We start from the raw sequence: 10,000 nt of genomic DNA on the forward strand, positions 1-10,000 counted from the left end.
CAGCATTGCCGATAATGAGTTGTTCTGTGAACTACACTCACAAAATCCCATAAACAGATAATAGTAATGTTTTAGCGGAATGATTAGTGGGGTTGTGAGCTACTCGTGGATAATTTGAAATATTAGCTATTAGTGAGCTGGATATTTATTTACTTAAAGTGTTTCGGTTTTCCTCAGTCTCTTTACTAACATGCTGCTGTAGATAGAGAATCATGAGGTACGTGAACAGTTATAATGTGACAAAATACCATCTAAATTACCCCAGTTACATAACAAAGCAACAACTAAAATTAAAGGAGAACATGCTTAGCCTAAGTGACATCATACATGCAGAAAACAATTATTCTAGCTAAGGGCCCCACTTCAGCTAACGCTATAGCACATGGATAATTCCATCCCTTCCCATTTAGGTGATTTGTGGACCACAGGACTGATGGGGAGACTTCTGATCCTTACCTGGCTGTGACAGAAGGGCAGGCTTTTGCATGGTGCAGACTGTGTGGCTGTCCAGTTCAACACCAACTGAGGATATGACACACTGAAATGCGGGCAGGAAAAATTTAGAAAGCTGAGTATGGGATTTTTTAAATTCCATTCCACCAAATAAAATAAATAAGCTCAGGACAGTTGCACAGAATGAAAGAGAAAATGCTATTGTATTTATGAATTGCTAGGCAGAATAAAGGGTATTTGGTAGCAAAATACCATCACTGACAAGGTCTTTCCTATTAGCACCTCTGAATTGCACGATCTCTTTACTAAAATCCCAGTGCCACCAGTACAGCATTTATTCTGAGAAATCATTGGTACATTAAAGTCAAATAGAGCTTCATTCCAGAAGTCCTAAATGCTCCCTGAAATAATAAATATTTACGGAGACAATTAAAAAATATGACAGAACATTAGACAGAAAACTTGTGAATGACCTAGTAGGAAAATTGAGATATTTTGCTCAAGGGGGTTAGAATGGGAATATAATGTTATTGACGTGATTAAACCAAGTAAAGGAGCGAATAGACATAACAATTAATTGAAATATGTAAGTAAAGGCAAAGGTGGGACTCTGAACATGTGATTTTGATAATCAGAAGAACTCGGGGTTAGTTAATATTAAAGAAAAGCCTGCCACTTACCTTTGAAATATGTTTCCTTAGCTGCAATCTACTTGCATCCCCAACACATAAGAGAAAGAGAAGGCTGTCAGAGGGCTATACCCCACTTACTCCCTGGGCTCGGGTACCTCTCTCCTCTTGTGCAGAGGGGCCCAGGCTGCGGAGATGTGGGGATGCACCAGCTGTGCCTCTGGGCTTTGGGAGAGAACAAGAATTGGTACCAGAGTCAGGGCATGGCTAGAGAGGAATGCTTATATTTTTGGTCAAGATGTTGTGAGTTTAGGATTACGAAGGGGTTTATGATTGAGGAATTTATAAATTGCTGTAACCATTGCCATTATAAATTTAGTCAGAGGTGGCCTGCTCTTTACAACAGGTACCTAGTGCCCTTGATAAGAACTCTGTCCTCTACTTATGTGTATAAACCAAAGTAAATAAATATGAAAAATTAAATGTAATTAAATTTCCCAAAGCATGGGACAATGATAGTCTGGCATTTCAAGCTCAATCAATGACAGCATTCCCACTAACCTCGTTTGGAGCCCGCTGAGGCACCAGGCTCGTAACTCATGTTGTCATGTCAAAACCCAAACTGGTGTGCCGTCGTGCACGGGGTGCTGTGCTGTGCCGGGCAGACGCGCCCGCCGGCAGCGGTCTGAAATACACAGGTCTTTAGAAAGCAAAGTCTTCAGCTATTTTCTAGGAGAATTTTTGTTTTACGTGGCTCACATAATGTTTAATATTTGTTTAGAAGGACCTTTTCAACTATTCTGCTGATGCTCTTCCTTTTTTCCAAGAAAAGATCCATTTCCCTTCGAAATCAAAAGTTCCTGTGTGAAAAGCTTACTCTTCTGAAAAAGAATCAAATTTTGTACTAAGTGTCTGGAGCTGAGTAATCCTGTTACTTTATCAGCTCTGCAAGAAATGGGAAATATTTGTTTTCCCAGGAATTGCAAGTCTCCGTCATACCGTCAGCAACTTCACTAGCCATTTGGTAATTTGTTTGTATTTAGTGTACTGCAGAGGGCTAGCAAGTTCCTCAGTCTACCTCCAAATAATTATAATTTCAATGCTCTATATAACAAAGGTAACAAGTGTTAAATTAGTGACGTTTTCCATAATTTTGTGACTGATTTGTTTAGTAAGTTAAAAGCATATGTATCAAGGTCAGTGGTAGAATTTTCTAGTTGTTTCTTTTTATCAAGAGTGTCCAGGTGGCTTTTAGCCTGTGGATCATACTGATCTGCCTTTGGCTGTTTTACATAGCAGGGTTGGTTTGTTGGTGGTTTTTTTTCTTCTTTTGCTTTTAAAGGAAAATTTAGTGTGTAATAATTAGTGATTGTGACCTTCAGAGATAGGAATTGAACTGTTACTTTAAGTGCAGTTTTTATTTTAGGGGGAATGTGTGAAATTAACTTAATCTTTTAATAATATGTGTTAAAGACAAAGTGTAGCATCAACTTTTGCTTTTCCCTGTCATCATTAAACCCTTTAGTGTACTCATCAGCAAGTTGAAATACCTATTCAGGAACACCAAGCACTGTATAATATGCTAAATCAAGAGCAGACTCCACCTTTGATTACATTTCAGAAAAGCCATGTAGGTATCTGAGGGTTTAATTTGATCCGATGAATGGAGTTTTTGGTTTTTTTTTAAAGTAAAAATCCTTGAAACAAATTAGTTACAGGTTAGGTCTTTGCATCTCCAGCTCTTCTGCAGCCAATGATGGTTCAGTCATTTGCCACCCTGCTATTGCAGGCGCCTGTAGACTGAATGTCTGTCTTGGCAAAACACCAGGGCCACAGTGCCACGTGGTGGCTTTGGGATGGGTGCTGGCCTCGGGACGGTGCCATACACCACGTTAATCCCTACAGAGGATTCCTTCTGCTTTGCTAACCTGCCATGGTAGACTTCACAGGTGGATAAATCCTACTAGTTTTAGGGCAATTTTTCCAAATGTCCTTAATGCATTTATTTAGGATCAAGCTGGTAGCTGCGTTTTTCTATGAGCTGGGTCTTTACCCCAAACTTGTCCTCCCCTCATTAAGATCTTTCCTGTAACCCATAACGAGAGAAAGGCTCTTCGAGATGGCAGTTCACATGTTTGGACCTGAGCTGCCCCTGGAAGTGTCTGCTCTGTATTAGCAAGGGGGGATTTAAGTAACTAGTCTGGTGCCTCTTATCATGAACTGTTCCTTTGATGACTCTTAGGACTATTTGCAGGATTGAGCCTGGTAATGAAGGAATCCAGTTGAATGGAGGGTGGTCAGAGGGCTGCCATAGCTTTACGTGTCTCATGAGAAACACATAACCCAAAGCCTTAGCTTTGGTAGGTGAAAATGTTCCCAAGCCTTCCTAAATTGCAGATACTTACACTTTTTTTGTATATTCTTCTACAGTAAATCATCAAAAAAGCCTCAGACAAGGCTTTTTGTTTTTATGGCTTTTCCTGGTCAACATGAAATAGAGAGTTTTTAAAATTTAATTTCCTTTTTTGTAATCAAATAAACATATAAACTTCACAGAATATTGTAATTTTCCCAGAAGGCCATCTTGGTTGGTCCTGGACCTGTGTGTAAATAAACATATACTTTTCAATTGTTTTATAAAAACTTTTATTACATATATGAACCTGATTGGATGTACTTTAATCTGTCTGGTATTTTGGGAGTTTCATAAAATGCATATTTTGAGACCAATAAAGTGGAATGGCTCAATCAGAGCCATTATTGTCTATTGGACAAATATATTTATTCAGCATTTTCCCATCCATACTGTTATGCTCCAGATCAGAATGGCTGCTTTAGAGCCATTCTACTCTCCTGGGTAATGCATACAGTACTTGGGATGTTTGCGGTGGATAGTAAATGTATTTATGAAAATTTATACGTTAAAAAAGGGAAATCGCACTAGCCAAGATTTAAATGAAAATAGTTCTCCCTTTGCAAATGCTTGTTATTATGCTATAATAGCATTACTTTAAAATGGCAGTGTTCACCAAGATGCCTGGGACCCGGAGGCTGTGGTCCGAGAAAGCCATGAGTTCAGCCCGGTAGTCACTGCCAGAGAACTGGAGATGCTCAAAAAGTATTTCTTCCTACATGGAAAACACACGGCCATCGTTGCCTGCTGTTATTCTGAGGCAACACGCGCTTCATCTGTTTAAAGATGATTGTACCTCAAATACAAGCCTGTGTAGGAAAAAGTTTTAAAGCAGCTCTTCCCAGGGAGGCCCAGGCTCACTGAGGGTTTGAATGTGGCTTGCTGACTTTGCACTGCAGCAGATGTGTGATTACATGGACCGTTCTACCAGCAACGTTGTGGGACTGAGCATCTCGGGGCAGGAGGCAGTGGCCATCCATCCTAAGCCACTGAAGCTGGTCCTGCAAGAGTGCCTGGTCATGGCTGGAGATGGTCCTGGCCATTTGGGATTGCTACAGCAGCCCAGGAGGTCAAGTCCAGATCTTCAGTATCCAACATCTCAAATAAAGAGATTTGCCTCCAAGAAATTCAAACCTTTGAGGCTTTTCAAATATTTCTTAGTGAGGGAGTAATTTATTTGTTTTAAAGAGGTAATGGCTGTTATTTTCGATTTTCACCGAAAGGATATTCTTAATCCAAGCAAAGAAATCTGAAATGAGTTTGCCGTATTGCATTGCAGTAAGTGCTATAGCCATTGGCCATCTAAGGAAAAACATTCTGTCAGATAATCATGGCCATTTTTGCATTTTAAGGGAACAAATGTCATATCTAAGAAACACATTTTATTCAGGACTTAATTATAATTTATAGTACATTGCACAGCATTTGTTTCCTGTTCATCATTTTATTGCTCTTCTGCATTTTCCCTAAATTTATGCATTAAATTGTGTGTCTGTGTGTCTGTATGCGTGTATCTCTGTGTATATATGTACACATATGCAATATAATAAAAAGTGGTGTAGTGGGGACAACAGACGGCTTGTGTGTGATGTATTATTGGCATTTTTCTTTCAAATTACCGTTTTCTTGCTGCTTTGGGAGAAAGCCATGATTTTGCTGTGATTAGTACACTTTTAACAATCTGGAATAAATTCCTGATCTTATTCATGTGACTAGTCCAGTGCCCATTTTTACGTTTTAGTGCAAACCCCTACATATGTGCCTGTAATACCACAAAAATAAGATGTTTCTTTGTGGAAATTTTTATAGAATTTGGATGCCGATCAAATATTTTTAGAAGTGGAGAATTAATGCGGCTTGACCATGTAAATGATTTTTTTAATGAAAAAGACTTTAGCATTCATCACTCTTTCTCCCTCTCTCTCTTGCTTGTGTATTCCTTTGTGCTAATCTTAAATAATGGATCTATATCAAAGTTAATAAATTAGTAACTATTAGCAGTGTTTGGATTACAGTAAGTAACCCAATGACACTTTGTTGACATTGACTTTTTATGTGTTCCAATAATACATTTTGAGTTTTAAAGATAAGACAAAACAAAATAGGTTTGGCAAGTATTTGAATCCTTAACAACTCACAGGCAATGGCTTTGTTTAAATCCAAGGCCCCTGTTTAAATATACTTTCCTTTAAATGGTCCTAAAGCCCAGACTTTGAGATCCATGTCTTTCTCAAAACCTGCATTTTCTGACTCTGTTCAGCTGATGCACCATGTTGGGCTGCATCAGTCATGCCATATTATGAAACCTAACGCGATGTGACTGATGCAGGCTGACATGATGTGTCACAAAGCAACATATCAGATCACAAACTTGAAAGAAAACAAACTTTTTTTTTTTTTCTCAAAGCCTAAATTAATGAGGCAGCCTATATTTTGAAAATGGTGGACTAGTTTCAAACGTTGAGGGATTTTTCTAAATATTGGTCCCACAGAAAAGTTCTCCATCCTGACCAGAAAGTACCTCCCATCCACAGTCCTTGTTCTCTCCAGGGTACCGTCAAAACTAGAGAAGATGATGAGCCTAGGTCATCTCAGTACTGCTGCCATTGCTGGGTCTGATCCTGGAAGTTTTAGATCACTTTCAGAGGACTGGCTTCAGCAGGTGCTGGAGGTAATCACCCTTCCTGGAGAAATCCGCACCTTCTAAAAATGTCCTTTGAGTCCAGCTACCATTGTTGTCATTTTAGCTATTTTTTTATTATTATTGCTGTTCCATTTCTTTAGACTGTTGGCTTCCATCCAGAGGCTTATGAAGCCTCTTCACACGCTCAGTCCTAGACTTCATAGAACATTGCTCCACAACAGGATTATTTCAGCTGCAAACAATATATTGTCCTCTATCCTCACTTTTTGATCAGGGAAAGATGCACCATAGTTTGCCCTGCTTGTTGGCCCACCTTTAGTCTAATTCTCCTGACTGCAAATGCAATGCATTACACATTATCTCCTGAACTATCAGGAAGATTTCTTTTTTTTTTTTGAAGGGCTTTCATATAATTTTATTGGAAGATATATAGGGGGTAAAATATATATGAACTATAGCTTGCTAAGAAAGAACCTGCCAACCACTGCTAGATAAAACATTATAAATTTATTGCCAACTTATCTGGGAAGGGTTATTTTAAGAGCCTGCTGCCCACAACAAGTTTTTGAGCTAAAATTAATGGATGGGATACCTAAGAGAAATGGGCATTTTCCTTCACCCCTTAGTTACAAGAAAATTGCAGATATTGTTATCTTTGCAAGTGAGAATAATCTCTAGTTTTTGTACTACTTCTGCTGTAAACAATGTACCGCTTGCTTTCCTATGACCCTCACTCTGTATACATATTTATATATTATTCATACCGGATTAAAAATGAATGTGCTCTTTACCACAGTTGTACTGCATAGTGACAATACAAATTAACTTATTGTGTACTTACTTTTCACAAGGCAGTGATGTGAAATTTTGATGGCCTGAAAAAGTAAGTTGTGGGGGAGGCAATGCAGGACTGAATCCTTGTAGGTACACTTCATGTTGTCTGATTTATTAAAGTGCACTGAATTAATAAATGACATTCTCTGTATGGAATTGCACGGGTTTGAACTTGGTTCAGTGGTGGACTTCTGTTGAGTTCAGAAAGAAGGTTTCACTTCTAGTCTGGCACATGTTGAGGTGGTTAGCTCCATCCGTGCTTTGTGGATTCCTTGTTTAGAATTTGTTCTTTGCAGGAAAGAATTAGGATAGCCATTTAATGATAGCTACTTGTGGGCAAAGCATTAAGAGCTGCTTGGTGAGATCTCACGCTGTGGGCTAGTGGTACCAATTCTAGCTAAAACTGTCCAATGTATTTCCGTGCTACAAGATGCTTGAGGGTTTCAGAGGGTGGCTGACAGGCGCGTTGTGCATGCTCGGTCCTGAAGTCCCATCACTTTGTGCTCCCTGCACGCTGCTCTGCGAGCAGTTATCAGGGACATGATATCATCTGTGGTACATCCAGTTGCTGGCCATTGCAGCACGCAGGAAGGACCAAATAAACAAGATATCTTTTTGCTTTTTCCATAGCATCAATAAAACCAGAGTAAGGCTGGAGGGCAAGTTGTACCATTTGTTACAACTTAGAAGGGCATCTTCTATTCTTAGCAAAGGAACCAGTCATCAGATGGTCAAATGAAACACTGGAAATACTGGAAGAGAGCTGGTGCTGCTGGTGTAGATAGTCTGTCATCTCGGTGGATGTGACAGTGGCAGGCCTTTATCTTTTGGAGAAAGGGAAAAATCACTGCAGTTCTTCATGGAGCAAGTCTCCTTCCCCTTTATCCAACATTTCTCCCACTTCGGCCAAGGCATTTTGGTACCTCCCCAAGCAGAGTACGCAATAGACCCCTTAACTCTGCCTGGTCAGAGACATTACCCACGAGGGTGAAAAAGAAGGAAAGAGTCCAGAACCCAGCTGTGAATTCTGGTGACTTTATCTGTCTCTGACAAACAACTGTGGAGTTGTGATGATTTTCTTAGATTTTTTTCTGAGTTTTCAAATATTTCTAGATCTTCTGAAACAATGAAAATCAGGCTTTCTCTGGACCTTCTTCATACCCAGACAGTTTTGAGAGTGCTTCCAGTTTTCAAAACTATTATATTCAAAATTTTTCAAGCATATTTGTGCTTCTGTATTGATTTTAGAACTGACTCTAAGAGGCACTAGGGACACCTTCCATCTCTTCGTTGACTATTTCCTCATATCTTCCAGCTGAAATTTTTCTATAAAACCCCAATCCAATTTCTGTAACATTATCTATGTAGGTTTCTTTCACTGCTATTGCTAGGAAATTTTCCACTGAAATTTGACTTTGTAATGATTAGTAGCTTACAGGTTTCATTCCTTTTCCTTATGAAGTTGTTGAGGAAAATATCTTTTTTTATCCCAGGAGAGAACTAGAAGATCGACCCACACTCCATCCCAAGATTTATGCATAAACATGCATGTTGGAGGTCGTGGGGGGGTGGTCACTCTTCTGGCAGTCTTCAACTTGTAAAAGCAAAGGGTGGAAGGGAGCTTTCAATCCTTGAGAAAGGAAACATGCCTGTAGTCCTGGGGCACAGGGCTTAGGTAACTGTGGACTGGACTTAATGCTTCTTTCCACTGGGTAGCAAGCAGTACGTTTTGGGGGACTCGGCCTTCAAGTGGTAGTTTTGATGTTACAGTAAAAATGGCAGGTTATTTGAGTAACCCAGAGCATTAATGCTGGCTCAGGTGAATTTACTCTGCTAGAGGTGCTCATGCTGGTGTGCCAGCAACAGCACGAGGTTAAAACCAGTGGTTATCCAGGCTCCCGTCTCTGCTGGGAGGACTACGGTAGCATTCCCACTCCAGTACGGGTAACATCAGACCAGTGCACAACAAGCATCCATTTGCTTCTCTGTTAAATTCCCACCTAAAATAGAGGTGAGATGGTCCCAGCCCCTTCCCACATAGTGGGAAGCGTAGTCCTCCTCCTCTGCTACAGCAGCGTCTGTTTTATGCCTGCTAGGTAGTACCACAACAGCAAAGGAAAATGTGCTCTTCAAATGTGGAGATAGGGTATTGTTTTTCACTTATCCTGGCTTTATGTAGATGGTCTGGCACATTTATTTATTCATTTATTTGAGCAAATTAAAGTAAGCTAAGCACATTTGACCTCAGATGGTCCTGGTTTAAGTTAATTTGAGAGACAAAGCTCATAAAGTTCCAGTAAAACACATCAACAACTTCCCAGCATAGGTTGAAATGTGATTGCTGATACATAACCTTCAAAACCAGATACAGCATGGAGATTCAAAGTCACAATAATCTGAAAAATATGGGAGAGTATATTGACAGACTTACTAAGAAGTTATATCTTTCATTCATGCCTTCATTTTGCAGTTGGTTGCTGTTTCACCCACAAGAAGTGCATCTATCAGATTTTGTGCATTAACATTCCTTTTCTAATCTAGCTTGGACATTTTATTTTAAAGCTGGTGATAACCTCAGGCCCCGGTCCAGCAAACACTTATGTGCTTGTGTATCTTTACTCACAGGAGTAATCTCACTGGAGTAAACGTTTGCAGGTTTGAGGCCTTGGTTATCTCAATCCATTATTTCTTTCCATTAAAAAGTAATCTGTGTGATTGAAATAAAACATACAATTCTTTACTCAGAAACCCACCCAAAGACAAAGTGTGTTTATTAGACTAAGGGTCTGCACATTGTCATCCTTGAATTGCACTTCAATAAAAAAGATAATTAACAAACGTAAAAGAAGGCAGTCTCGCACATGATTGCACTGTATTTACAAGAGTTTAGTTTGGATCACAGGGTGATGGATTTACAGCTGGGTCTGAGGAGGGAGATGAAATAGTTGCACTTTTCCGGAAAATCCGAAGCAGAGAATTTTTTAAATGCAGTTTCTAGGCATCATGTGAACAGCACAGATTTCTTAT

General features: G+C 39.6%; 1 protein-coding gene across 4 annotated transcripts in view; it reads left to right on the plus strand.

The window, feature by feature from the left end:
* Positions 1 to 10,000, plus strand: part of ZNF536 (zinc finger protein 536) — a 354,285-nt gene that overhangs the window by 341,221 nt on the left and 3,064 nt on the right. The gene's annotated exons all lie outside the window — the stretch shown is intronic.

Source organism: Nipponia nippon, unplaced genomic scaffold (genome assembly GCF_047370975.1).
Source record: "Nipponia nippon isolate SJK-2023a ecotype South Korea unplaced genomic scaffold, ASM4737097v1 scaffold_7, whole genome shotgun sequence".
Lineage (NCBI taxonomy): Eukaryota > Metazoa > Chordata > Aves > Pelecaniformes > Threskiornithidae > Nipponia > Nipponia nippon.